We start from the raw sequence: 15,288 nt of genomic DNA, 5'->3' as shown, positions 1-15,288 counted from the left end.
CAGAGCCATTGGGCTGTTCCTTGTCATTTGAGATCAGCTTAGCCTTGTGTCAATCCTCAACTGTGCTTTGCATCCAGCTTGCTTTAAACTTGAGTCTAAGGCTAACCTCACCACCAGGATGATGTTCTCTGTCATTCAGTATGGATATCAAATAGAGACAAAATATGGCTTTCAGCAGGAAGTACTTTTCGTCATGGAATGTTCATGTGAGAGGAAGTCCTGAATGTCCGACAGGGGCAGTAAATGTTCTCACCACTCTCCCACCACTCTCTCTGATCCAGTTTTTCATATACCCAAATCTTTTTCAGACTTTAACTTTACTAACCTGCATTTCCAGACTACTTTTCCCCCTAAAACAGGTGATTGACCCCATCTGCATGGATGGACTCAGAAGGCCACTGACAACAAACAGCACTAATTTGATAGGTGTTTCTTGAGTGTAGCTGGAGAAAAAATGGAAGCCTACTTCTCTACAGAGTTTCTGATGGAAGCAGGGAATGCTCTTAACTTGTGAACTGGGTTCTTTGAAGAGACAACACATGAAATAATGACTTGTTTAAAAACTCTCAGAATTCAGTGGAAAAAGACTCTGCCTGCTTTTCATTAGAGAGTGCATTACTTGGATAATTTAGTGTAGTAGGTAGACATTGCCCGAAGTGTAACAAGTTCAGAAGAGGAAGTGAGCTCAAGAACAGTGTGACATTTCTTTGCAGACCTTGTAATTTCTGCTCACTGTTATGCTGGAAAAAGTTTTTTCTTTGCTTTGTATAGAGGAGCTGGTGCTGTCCCTTTATGTTGTATGAATTCGGGAATAAGGAAGGTTTTCTCAGTTCACTTATATCGCAGAGTAGCAAGGAAGAGGGTGGTAAGTCAAGCTTGTTCTGCTGCTGTATCCATTTGGTGTGCAGCTCTGAACAGGTCCTTATACACATGGTGAAGGGAACCACCTCTTTGGCTGCATTGCTTGGTTAATGGTTTTGTCCATTGACAAAATAGTTTGATGAAAGAAGCAGATCAGGTTTCATTTTCAGGTGTTATAATCCACTGACACCATATGAAGCTTAGAAGACATTTTAAGTAGTATGAAACACAGGCCTCTTGAATGGTGTGTAGAGTATTAAAAAGAATTTGCAATATAACCTTATCTCCACAATGTTAAAATGATTTCTAGTGATCATTTAAAAGGTCATAAACCAGGAAAAGCAATGAACCATCATAACCAGTAAACTATGTCTGAGTGAGGCTTTTGCCCATATATAGTAATGTTGTGGAGTTAAAAAATAAGGATGTCAATTTTTACAAGAAATCTCGTTGGGCTTCAGTGGGACCACTTGTAGGGAAATGAGCTTTGCTCCAGCCTTAAGAAATGTCAGTATTTTCAAGCAGCACAGCAGTTACAGTTTCAGTAGCTCCTCTATCTCTGGTGTTATAATACACCTTAGTTGACTCCTGATTCTTTTTACTCTTGGTGTTTATAGATAGTTCAGAAGCATTTTGCTTAAGAGATGGCAGTCTGTTAATAATATCTAGATCAAATATGAAGGGGGTTTTTAATATATTTTAGGTGAGTGTAGACATTGTTGATTTGAATGCCTGATGTAATTGAATTTATGTAAGTGAGCTGCTAGAACCACAGAATCAATTAGGTTGGAAAATATCTCTGAGATCATCAAGTCCAACCTTTGACCAGTCACCACTTTGTCAACAAGACCGTGGCACTGAGTGCCATGTCCAATCTTTTCTTGAACACCTTCAGGGAAGTGACTCTACCACTTCTCTGGGCAGCCCATTCCAATGTTTAATCACTCTTTCTGTGAAGAAATTCCTTGCTATGTCCAGCCTCAACCTCGTCTGGTGCAGCTAGAAACTATGTCCTAGAGCTGCCAGAGCTGGTAGCAGCTTGGAACAGTTCAGTTGTTCTAGAGAAAATGGTTTCTGCATGTCTTGGTAGAAAAATACTATGTCTTCCACTCAGTTTCAACCTTATTTGGTGATCTTTGTGAATCATATATTTGAGGGTTTATTGTATACAAATTTTTATCTAACAAATTCTGATCCAAACCCCACAATATGCACCCATTTAATCTTAAGGTCAATTCCATGTTTACCCAGTCACATCTAGAAGGAATATATTCCCCAGAGTTTATAAATTTTAATTTAAAATACAGCATTCTCACCTGATATTAGACAGCCTTTCACAGGAGCTTACACTGATACCATGGATACATGGATACTAAATGGAATAGAAAGCAGCAGTAAGGTGGAATTACTCCATGGGTGCATAGCTCAAGGTTGAAAGAGAAACAAATGTAGTAAAAGTCAGAAATACACTCCCCTGGTGAGGAGCCTTGAATCCCTTCAGGACTCAGCACAGCCAGCAATTCAAGGGAGTAATCCAAATTATGAGGGAGTCAGAGGACACAGGAGTTTATACAACCTTATAAGAAAAGGCAGGACGATTAAAGGCACGACTTGCAAAAATACACTTACAAATGTCCAACTTGCAGTACTTCAGGATTGCAGTTTTTAATACTGTATTTGTGTTGGGATCTGGCTGAAATACACAGCTCTTTCTTCTGTTAGGACCTTGCATCATTCACTTGAAAAAGTTTCTGTCAATGTCCTCACTGCATTGCCAATATTATGTCCACTTGAGGATCTCTGGTAGTTCGGGGTTTTTATGACCTTTGAGGTGTTTATTGCTGTTGCAGGACTCTGAGAAGCAGACCTGGCTGTAGACAGCCAAGGTGTAGGAGACAACAATGACTGGCTCCTACGGGGAGGTTGTTGTATCTGAGTTCGGTGACATTGCCTACTAGAGTTATAATTTCTTTCATTATTTTAAATATTTGAGGTGTAGCTTCTGAGTGAAAGTCCAAGGCAAACATCAGTGGGAGGCACAGGACATGCTGGCATACCTAAACCAAGAGCAAAGGGTCACAGACCACAAGGATTAATAAAAGGAGGCATTTTTCTCTCATGTTCAATACCATTTTGACCCACAGACCCACAAAAAACTGCACCAAGACTGATCACATGGAAAAAAGTTGCGGGGTCACAGTCCAGGAAGACAGTAAGGTCTTCTCTGGTGTTGCCTGTAGTCCCAAACTTTTAAAATCAGAGCTGGATTATTTAAACTCAGGAGCACCTTTTAGATCAGGGTTAGGAAAAGGCAACCATGCATGCGGGGCACTGCTGCACTGTAGACAGATGCAAAGGGGGAAAAAGAAAACAAAATTATATTCAATAATATTTTAAAAAACTCTTACATCTTATAGAATACTACTCTATTAGTAACATGGATTTTTCAACTACTAACTTACTGTTTCCTGTAACAAGGAAGGCTTCTGGCTTAAGTGGAATTGCTGATTTACCCAGTAGTTCAGGACCTGTCTTTAATCTTTCTCAGAGTAGCAACATTGGTTCAGTCCCTGTTATCCCTCCCAAAGCTAGAGAAGTAGCAGATAAAACTCAGCAGATTTCATCAATATTTCATCAAAAGCATCTTAGAGCTCAAGAGCTTGGTGCTTCAACCACAGTTCAAAACACATTTCAAGTAGCTGGCTAAACCAATCCCAAAGCCTGAAGTGCAAAACTGTCTTAGGAATTTTGCACAAAGATACAGGACATTGTGACAGCAAAACTAACCATGCTTAACTAAATAGAAGCAGTTCATGGCTTATCAAGGAAGGCAGACTTGTTAGGTTATCTTTGGTATAGGAGTCTTGCCACATAGGTAAATGTGTGAGCCGGAAAATTCCCATGGTCCAGGTAGAGCATAGAGTGAGCCAGGTAAGGCCTTCAAGTGGATAAAGGGCAGTTTAACTGCAAGGGCAACAAGCTGGTGTTGTCACCATCCTTAGGAGCAGAGTTAAGTCAAAACAAGAAAATTCAGACAGGTCTGGAAAGCAAAAAGACAAACCAATCCAAATGAAGCAGGATTGAAGCAGGGAATAAAACGAGGAATGGGGCTCCCTGCTGATAGCATTTGACTGGTGATAGCCAGGTTTGTAATGCCACGGAATAATAGAGGGTGGCTTGTCTGGTTGCTGTGCAAACACAGAGCAAGGTATTCAGATGGACTCTTAGGAAATCTGAAGGAGGCCCAGTTCATTGGGGCAGGTAATCATTGTGTGGGCAGGTATCACAGACAAAACAATGGGAAACATGTTATGGAGTCAAAAATTGAGCTTTTAACAAGGAGGTAAAGGCCCAGTACTGTCACAATATTATTTTCCAAAATAGCTTTCCAGAATCACGTACACTCCCCAAAAGAGACAATGTCTGGCCAGGGAAGCGGTGTACGGAGGCAGAACTGAGATTCAGTGAGTACGGGGGAATCATTTGTAGCTCCTTCGGGAAAGATGGTCTTAAACTAAAATTATACCACACTGCTGACAGTTACAGTTAGACAGGTTTTGATGAAATATTTAAAGGAAAGGCAAGGGGAGCGGAGAACGGATGTGAAAGGGCATGATATTTGCAGTGACGTTTCTTCTGGGTTCATGTCAATAGAAGCTTTTTATCCTCAGATTAGGCCTGGAGCAGAGCTTGGCAAAACTCAAAAGGGAGGCTGAAGCAGCAGAATCCCATCAAAAGAAGGCATAGATTTTCCTACCAGAACGGCAATTCCATCTGTGCTAAAGGAAATTACAGAAGCTGCAAAGGTGGAAAGCACAACCACAAAAGACTCCATTTAACTGCCATGATGATGATGACATCCTACTTCTGTGTGACATTTAAACAAGGATAATATTTTCAGATAACGCGTTCACAGTAACATATTAAAGACCAGTATTAGGTAAAGGAAGCCTTTCAAAAGTCGTAAGTCACACTAAAATGGAAATCACAGAAAAATAGGCTTTGGAAACCATATGTAAAATACAATATAGCAAGGCAAAATATATTCTCCGGAAAGCATTCTGAAAAATTTAAAAACAAATAATAAACTTCTTTCCAAATATATTGGGAAGGAGAATCTGACAGTTTCTGTTTGGCCAATAATTGAGTAAGATGCAAAAGAAGATTTCAAACAAAACAAGGCAACGGCAGATAATTAGATGGGTACTTTGTGCTCAGCATGGAGGATTTCAGGGGGTTCCTATACTAGAATCCTGTCCTTTTTCTGCACACGTATGTGATGTGCCACAGCATCTCTCTGCCTGAAACATCTGCCAGGTTGGTAGGAGAGGTTTCAATCAGGAGTAAATTGCCAAGAGCAAATAATTCTCATCCAAAAGAGTATATGTTTTAAAGGGCATCGGGAAAGAAACAGCCGAACTGCTAACTATGGTTTGGAGCCTCTTGCTTAAAACTGCTCTAGTATTAAAAAAGTCGAAACTGTCAGAATTCACACCAGATCTCAAAGAAAAATCTTGGGGAGTTTTGAGACCAGCCTAATGTATGCAGTAGGCAAACTACTATGAATTATATAAAAGAGCAGAAGTGGTAACGACATCAATAAATGTGCTCTACCAAGGAAGAGCCAACATGTAAGGTAAAGTCTTTTATCATAAGCTTATCTTTGAAAGAATTGCTAGCCATGTGAACAATACATATCTGGCTGATTGTCTTGCTTTTTCAGAAGGCTTTTGACAAGTTCCCCAATGAATGCCATCCAAAAATAATTAATGTTGTCATCTTATACAAAATATTCCCACAGACTAACATTGTTAAAGATGGTTGGTAAATTAAATACTATTTAATACTAGTTAAGACACAATATGTGATATCATGAATAGATCCATTTTCCCAGTAAAGCTGTCAGTCATTCATATGTTTATCAGTGACTTAGAAAAGAGAAAGGAATGGCAATATGCCCAAAGTTGCTGAAGACAGTAAGTTACTTGAAGCAGTAGGAATGAAAACTGACTGTAAAAATTTTACATAAGGATTTCATTACAGTGAATGGCTGAATATCCCATGTAAAATTAAATTATTTGCAGGTAAAAATGGTGTACATGGTAAGCACATCCCACCCTTAACTTTGTCTACATAATGAGCAGTCCTGAAGGAGTTCTGCATACATAGTCCTGTTCAGGGAAAAAATGTTGGAGTTATAACAGACAGTCCTATAAAAAGATTAACTAAATACTCGGTATTGATCCAGAAGTTACAGCAAATGTTAGACATTATAAGGGAAAGAACAGGATAATATACCAGCAAACAAATCCATGGTGCCCTCTTACTGTGAATAATGTGTGTAGCGCTTCCCCTTAATAATGAAAATATATATAATACAACTGTGGGAGGCACAGAGAGAGAGGCCTATTGTGGGTAAAGAATGGTTTCCATATAAAGAACAGTTAACTAGACTCAGAGTCAGCATCTGGAAAACAGAAGAAAGATGTAACAGATCTGTAAATAAGCAATGGCAGGAAACACTGAATAGGAAATAACTGTTTGCTCATGCTCTTAATGCAAGAACTACAGAGTATCACATAAAAGATGAGATAAACAAGTACAAAAGAACGTACTATTTCATAAAGCATGTAATTAAATGATGAAACTCATACTTTTGGGCTGTTGTGAACACCAAGGTTTGCCTGTGTTCAAATAATACTTAAGTACATTCAGAGCAAAAAAGAATCCATTAAGGGCAACTGGTCACAAAACTGCTATATACAAAAATGCCATATTGAAAATTAAAGTTGTGATTTTTGCAATAACTCCAGAATGAATTTTCTGACAGGGGTGGCCTGTGAAAAAATAATGAAATTTTATTTGTGTGCACACAGGTTTCTGTAAAATGGGAGTGAAAATTGTATTTTTATTAAAACAACTTCCTGAATGGAATTCAGTTTCCATGAAAACAGAAGCGGTTTGATGTTACCAATACTGTTATGAATTACCTGGCTGAGATTGTAAAAATTCAGCCAGAATCACAAATCCCCTTTCCTTCCAACTTTAAATACTCATGGGCTAGTATATCCTCACCACAGAAAAAGCAAAGACTTGGCTTTGCTCAGGTAATTTACTTCTTGTCAAAATTAGACCAGCTGCCATAAGGCACCAAGGTGCCATGGATTCTGGGAGGAAGAAAACATTAGCACTACCAGTAAAGTAAAGCTGGCAGCAGCTCTGAAACGAGAAGGAAAAGTTCTATTTTTACCTGTGGAAATAACAGTCCAGATTTTCTTCTCCTGCAAGGAGAGGGAAAAATAAAGTGTTAAAAATCACTGGTTTTCATCTTGCACTGTAATGAGTTTGTGCTGTGCTGGTTGGAGCCTCCAAGAGACTCTTCTCTTCCAGCTGACACCACTTTGGCAGTCATCTCCTAGAATGCAGGATAGGGATAACAACTGAAATGAAGCCTGTTTTCTCACCTTATTATTTCCATAGCTCATTGATTTCTTCAAAGTGTCAGCTTCAAAGGAGACAATTACACATAAAATCATCATCTACATATATCTGTAAAAGCTGGGTTTTGAATGAGTGAATCAGAGACTAGAAGAAACTGAAATAGAATATTATTACATTACATTGGTATTACATAGAAGTGATTTGATAAGAGATACCAAGTATAGTCTCTTGGGAAGAGACTATATCACAAGAGGCCTTGCTAGCATAATTAGGAGAAAGAAGTTAAAATTCTTAGATACACGGAAAAGAAAGGCACTGCCAAAGAAAGTGATCTTTCAAGGATTTGTGGAAAGGAAGGGCAAGGACAGTATGTCTAAAAATCACAGGGGAGAAAAAGACCTGAAAATTATGCAAGCAAGCTGAGTAACAGAAAGAACTCGCTCTCAAATCCCAAATCAAGGATGGTTGATGTTAGTGTTGCAGATGATCAGAAGGAGAATATTACATCTTTGAAGGCAATGGGGTCAGATGGACTAATCTGCAAATGAAATCAACTTCATCCATGTACACACTGTATGAAAAGGTGACTTTGCAAGAAGAAAACACCTCTTTGTTATTTACCTCATTAAAATAATCACCACTGAATCTGAAATGAATTAATGAATAGATGAATTAACATGAGTTACTGTAAATTATAGAACTTGCCATATTCAGGAGGAGTGATGGCAAGGACAAAATCATCTTCTATTGTTTTCAGAATGTCAAAGTTTTTCATTCAAAAAATAGGAGCTTGGGCTTCCCACTAATCTCTTCAATATGAGATCTACCTTGGCAGTTCCATGTAAATATCACATCTGCCTGTGAGATGCAGTTTAGAGGGTCCACTTCTGGCACAGTTTACACGATCTCAGTGGAATCTGTGCTTGAGTCAAAAGCAGAATGTTTAGGAAAAGGTTGGAAATGAAAGTCAAGCCATAACCATCTGCCAGCAGCAGCCACCAGAATGCAGTTTATTCTTCTCTGATTCATCTCCTGAGTATATTACAAACCAGGTTTGGACATACCCATTTTTATTACTACTTCTTGGAGTTTTGGGGTGCGTGAGTTAAGGCATCTATTTCAAACAACATTTTTTAAATCCTTCTTTTTGATCTCTCACTTGTGCATGGTTTTAAAAGAATGATTTCTCAAACAAAAATTGCAAGAGTGCCTTAGCATCTGAAAATGAAAAAAAACCAAGAATAAAAGGTAGCAAAAGTGAAAACAGAAATAATGTGTAAAGTCAGAAAATTCTCCTGGATGCAAAGCAAATTTTGAAAAGAATCTATTTCTAAATGCCAGCTGAGTTAACTATGCAGGGCAGAATGAAAAGGGTATTGCCAAGGGAGACAGAACACATGACTTTTAAAATTCATAAATCCTCATCTTGCAATAAAAATGTAACATGCATAAATGTATAGCTTTGTATTAACTAGCACAAGCCAAAATTTTAATCTCAGACTGAGGCAAGAAAAGGCCATTATGTCCTAAACTGTAAAAAGACTGAGTGAAAGAAAAAGCCCCTGGCATTCAATGACACTTTTCCATCACACAGGAGCCCAGTTCACTCCTCATACTGAAAAGTAACACATGCTTTGGAACTCCATGCATATCAAAGTATCATACAAAACAGGCCACGCTGGAACACCTATTAGTTTTTCTGTTTTGCTTGGAGAAAATGAGTATTTTATACTGTATTGTATTTTGTGAATGTTTTCTCAAAAGAGGGAAAAAAAATAATCAAAAAGCCAGAGCGAGTTAGTACAAATCAGCCACAGGAAATCATACAGTCATAAGTAGTCCTGTGGTTTACCTTCACAGCAAGCACAAAGGACTCAGGATCCAGAACCACGGGTTGAATCATGTATGACATAAATTACGAAATAAATTTCTGGCCCAGCTTTTATTTGACAGTTTAGTCAAAGAAGGTTAGCTGGAAATCTACTTCTTGCTTCAGTCCATGTTTCATTTTCAGTTTAAAAATATGACATCCTGTAAAATTCTTCACAATCTCATAACCTGGGCTAGCTTTAAAAAGAAAGTCTTTAAAAGCAAGTTTTCCACATGTACAATGAAAATCTGACCATTTTGAGAAGGAAGGGTGGAGTGTACCAATTCTGCTTTTCTACAGTTCTTTTCTAGCCTTCTTTCCAATGAAAATGAGGTTGATATTGTTACAAGTGTCTGTCTGTTTATTCTTGCCAGAGCGGAACTGTGAATGTGTTGGCCAATTTCAACTAAACGTGACAGAAAGGTAGAGGTCTCAAAGTTGTGAATTTCCTGCAGACTTTACAGAGATGACCGCAGTACAGAGGTTAGAGACAAATTTAATGGTCTGTTAAGAGGAAAAGCAGGGTGTGAGCTCAGATGCAACCTGCAGTCCAAGAGACACATCACATATACCCAGCCATGGCCATGGATAATTCTATGCATCCACTTCATTTTAGAGCTTCCTTACATCTTACAGTGCAATCATTACCAAAAAAGTCCAAGTAATTCTGTGCTAGACATGCTAAGATGTGTGAAGTAAGAACCAATGGTCAACTTCACAAGGACAGGGGCACAGGGATCAAACAACTTCAGCTGCGTCACAGAATTAAGATGTCTCCAAGTAGTTTGATGATTTTTTTGTTTGGTTTTGGTTTTTGTGAAATAGTTAAAATAGATGCAAATTTCTTACTATAAATGATCCTTTTTTTTGAAATATTTTGACTGGGAGAGAAAAGAGAATGGTTTGAAAGAACAAGAACTGGTAGAACTAAGAATGGATTTCAATATTTAACTGTGCTGTGAAAGAGCAAGGAGAGAGAAGAGGAAAAGGTGCTGAGAATACCATTATAAGCAGAATCAGGACAGCTGGGGTGATGGCAGAGAACAGAGTGGGAGAGCCCCACTTTCTATCCTTTTCCTCCTTCCTTGCCCAGCCTGGCTAAGGACACAACTATTCCAATCAGAGTATTAACTTTTTTTCCCTCCATTTGAATGAACAAATAACAAATACTTTAGAAAAGACTTCTTGTAACTGTAGAATGGAGAATGTGCAGTTTCCTTATTCCCCCATACTCACCTTATAACTTAATGAAGGAAACAGTAACCAGTCCTTTAAGAATATCCAGATCCAATTATTCTTTTACAGAAATTATAAGAAAATGAATCTATTCTATAAAGTTACTGTTAGTCTCCTTCTGTAAAATAGGTTCAGTAGCTTATATTTAGGAGAAGTTTAGATCAGCAAGAAACCCAGTATTATATGACATATCTAAAGTATTTTTACTGGCAATTCTGATTGCTAAATTTTTTTTTGTTTTGTACTACAATTCTTCCATGTCACCTTGGATACAGCAAAATTCCACATTAAAAAGTTTAATAAATGAAGTAGTTGGTAATTTAAATGATATCAGAATTGACTCATCTATAGAAAGAAGCTGATATTCTGTGTTGAATGTATTACAATTAATAAGCTATAAAGAGTTATGGCACATGCTCATTTCTTGCTGTTAATTTATTAAAACAATTATCTGAAGCTTCATGAAATGTGCAACATTTGAGCAGTCAACACGTTTTCCATTTTTATGATGACTTGAAATTACATAACTCAAATAAAACTACAGTGTTGTCTCCCTACAAATCTCTTCTGCTTTTCTGTACCAGAACTCCATTACAGCCCAGCTCTTCACAAGCTTTCTTGGAAGACAAAGAATATTCTTTCTTCCTTGCACTTTATCCTCACTATTCCAGATTCCTATACCTCTGAGGGACAATTCCATATTGTGATACATAGACGAGGCTGTAAATTGCAAAGGGGATACACACATGCTGTCTCACAAATATGACAAATTTAATTTTTATTTCACAGTTCTCTTTCATCTGAAAGAAATTGTCCTGTGGATGATTTTTGTGCAGAACATTATAATAAGGAAGGATATACATGTTATAGCAGAGCCATCAGGATAAATGGAAACCCTGCAATGTAGTTTATTAACAACAACAACAACAACAAAACCAAAAGTAAAACACAAACTTCATGGCGCCTTGCAAACCAATTAACACCAGTATAGAACCAGATGGACTGTGGTAGGATGCAGCTTCTCAATAGCCTCACCTGTGCAGTATAGAGGCTACATATTAACATAAGAGCTCAAGTATATTTTCAGGTTTCTGAAAGTAATGGAGATATTTTATTTGTCTGAAGCATGAGGAACAGGTACTGTAATTTCAAAACAAAGTATCTTTCTAGTGACCTTGGTCTGTAACTCTTGGAAACATTGAAGAGAAACAGACATCTCTCTGGAATGCAGTGTACTTTCAGAGTAAAATCATGAATGGCTTCTGCCTGTCTTCGGGTTACTGAGTGCCCTTTAAGGAGAGCACATTCCTTCTCCCCTTCCCAGACACCTAACAAGCAAAACAAACACAAACACAGGCTTATGAAGACAGAAACTTATTTCTTTGGTTATTTCTCCCCATCTTCTGCATCCTCTTTTTTTTCAAGATACCGGATATTTCATTGAGGGAATCTCTTCCCAATTCACATGCTTGGTCGAGCTTGCAGATTTAAAGAGTGCTCCTATAGGAGCCTGTGATGGAAATAGATGGGAATAAAATATTTCTCATCCCTGTGGAGCACTGAAGTCCCTAACAGCAAAACATAATCCCCTTTCTTCTCTTAAGAATGCATGAGAAAAAAAAAGAAAAACTAAAGATATGGAAACTGGAGAATCCATGTACTCCACCTGCAATTAATTTGATATATCTCTCCAACTCTCTGTCTGAAGGACCTGAAATCCCTGCCTTCTGGTCTCCTCTTTCATAGCAGAACTGCTAAAAATGACTTCTCTTCTGCAAGTTTTTAGAAGAGCCATCATCAGATCATGATTTCAGCAAACATTGCTGATGCATTCTGAAGGGACAGTGAATAGCAGAAAATTGCAAGGAAAAGCCATTTCATCTCTTTATGGTGCTAGCAATTTTCTTCTTATAATGTAGTATCTGTGGTTGGAATTCACACCATGGGAAAGGCATGAAAGCTAGAAAGAATTCAGAATAAAAGTTACAAAGCATGTTTTAACATTTGATTGCAAACCCCAAAACTCATTCTCAGGAAATGCAATTCAAGAAAAAGCTAAGAATGATTTGTAGGACTTTTTCTTGAAGAAGATCCACTCCTTTTCTCTAAGCAGCTATTGACTATTTTGATACCTGCTCTGCAGTTCAGTTTTTATTCACCTAAGTCTTGGAAACAGCATGGAGCTGAGACAAACCAAAACACAACCTTGTACTTTAAAAGGCTAGCTCACAGCAGGTGAGTGGAAAAGCATCAGGCTTTTTGTTCCCCTTAGAGAGGATTCACTCAGAAAATGGATGGAGGTTTACACGAATCATTCACTTGCAAATAGAGAAGGAGAAAAGTAATGAAAAGAACAGCTTGAAACAGGAGCAAAACCAAAGTCGATTTTTACAAGTCAATAATACTGCTATTATCAGCCATGATCCATTGTAATGTGAACTGCTGCGAGAGAAAACTCAAAACGGGGTAACTGCAAATAAGAGATGGTGTTTCTAAACACAAGAAAATGGAAACAAGAACTCTCAACCAGCTGGTCCAGCTATTTTCCTCCAAGAGCAGGCTTTCAAAATCTTTTGTTTTGCCTATTATTACCACTATTCTTTCTAATGCAAGAATTCAAATTCTTCTCCAGGTTTGTGCTAAAGCTGCCCTAACAAGTAGCTGTAAGAAGACAATGTGCCTGCCTACATAACAGAGATCCTTCTATACAGTAGTAATGGGAACCAGGAAAGTGTTAGGAACTTTCACACTGTTCTTAGTTGTGAAGACAATGGCTTGGAAACTTCATGTTTCATAATGCCTTCATCTTTTTTTTTGCTGATCAGAACTCTGGCTCTGCAGTCCTTTTGCAGCATTTTCCAGTGTGTGTCCTAGTGGGCAGTGAATCTCTGCATTGAAAGTGAGCCCTTTCCACTTTGATTCAGTTTCAGAATCAACCGATGCCTTTGGCAGGAGGAATCACAAAACTGGACGCCAGCAGTGACTGATTTCCTCAGTTTTGACTTCTCTTTTCTCATTGTATTTATGCCTTCGTGTAACAACAACAACAAAAGAAAGGAGCACTTTAATATTAAAATGTTATGGCATTTGGAAATCTTCAGAGGAGCACAATGACTAGTTTCATGGGACTGTAAAGCTCAGAATAAACACAGAAATAACACAAGGGATGTCATTAATTATGCACAACCATTTTAGACCTTTTCAAACAGGGTATGATGTCAATTTTTAGTGTATTTTTTATAGTCCAGTTCCACTCTTCCTCTTTGCAAATCAAGCAGAATTTTACCAATCAAACAAAAAGCTTGTTGAAAATACCCAATAAGGACAGTGCTCTGAGAGCAAATCTCATCCACTATTAACCCCTGATGTCCGAATAATTATTTAATGGACTTACACAGCTCTTTTATTCTGAAAGTGGAGTCTATTACACTTTTCCTTGGGCTCTTCTGGTGTGTACTTGTCCTCTCCTGTTCAGAAAACAGTAAAAAAATTCATTAGTTTTGTGGAATTTGGAAGATTTTGGCAAAGTTTTGGCCTTTATCCAAGAGTAGCAGCAAATTAAGCGACTGGGTTGATTTTATACACTTATAACAAAGACCATACATATATATATATGAATGCTATGGTGGTCTGATTCTGCACTGATCAATAGGAAGACTTGAATGAAAAAAATGAAGGATCTAAATAAACATTTAGATGAATGTGAGGATTATATTTATACCTTACTTATTTATTTCCTTATTTAGGTGTTCTGATTTTTTGCTCAATGTCTTTTAATATGTTCTATATTCCCAATTTAACACACTTTGTAAAGGATACAGACAATCACAAGACTGTTCTCATTCTCATTTGACAGGCAAAGTTTATATTTTTATAGTAGTAAGAAAATTAGGTGTTAGAATGAATTCTGAACTCAGTTCCACTTGCATTTTCTGTATTTAAACAACCCTGATGATGGGTGAACTTCCTCTTTAGCTATATGATGAATATAAAATACATGATCGATAAAACATATGATCCCCAATATCTGACAGAACAATTTTCAGGAGTTACTCCAATAACTCTTCTCTTTAGAATAAACAAAGGCAGGATTTTTGAGTTCATTATCATATATACAGGGAATGTAATGGCCAGAATCTCACAGAACCCCTGTGAGGCTTCCAGGTCATTTGGTAGCAGTTTTTTGGATCACTTTCACTCTTGCCAATGAACTTTGTCTCCAGACAACTGCTGTTTATCCTTATGGAAAGATCTGAAACAGCCAAACTAGTTCTGCCATACCCTGTCTGTGTCTGCCCTCACACCACTGCTCTAACAGACGCAGCTTGAAATGAACTTCCTCACATCTTTACAAGAAAAAGAAAGACAGTGAACTCCCTATCTGCCCAGGACGTGACACAGAGGAAGCAGCAGCAGTGACCACTGGCACCTTGTAGTGATTTTGCAAGGTGAACAAAGTCTAAAACTGTGCTGGATGCCAGAGTACACAAAACTTTAGCAAATTACATAATCTTTTGTGGTGGTATTTTAAAACTTTTTTTTTCTTTAATGCATTGGTTTTAAATAAAAGTCACACCTTTTTGGATGAAGACAAAAAGTGCTTTAGGAAATAAGTAAAATCTAGTGAATGTGAAAGAAGTGGCAGGTCAGCTCCTGCTGGCCTTGCTCTCATGAGGAGGCCTGAGGCATATGAACAAGAACAGAAATATTCAGTCAACTTCAGTCTCTCACCTGTTAACCTCTAAGCTGAGCATGACACTTGAGGAAAAGGAAGAGGTTTCCATTTCAAATAACTCATCTGCAATAGAAACCACCAGAATGGGACTAAATAATTCAGTCTTAATGAGAAACACAATTATCCTTTGGGGTTTTTCACACGA

This window comes from Aphelocoma coerulescens, chromosome 2 (genome assembly GCF_041296385.1).
Source record: "Aphelocoma coerulescens isolate FSJ_1873_10779 chromosome 2, UR_Acoe_1.0, whole genome shotgun sequence".
Classification (NCBI taxonomy): Eukaryota; Metazoa; Chordata; class Aves; order Passeriformes; family Corvidae; genus Aphelocoma; species Aphelocoma coerulescens.
Note: the sequence above shows the minus strand (reverse complement) of the source record.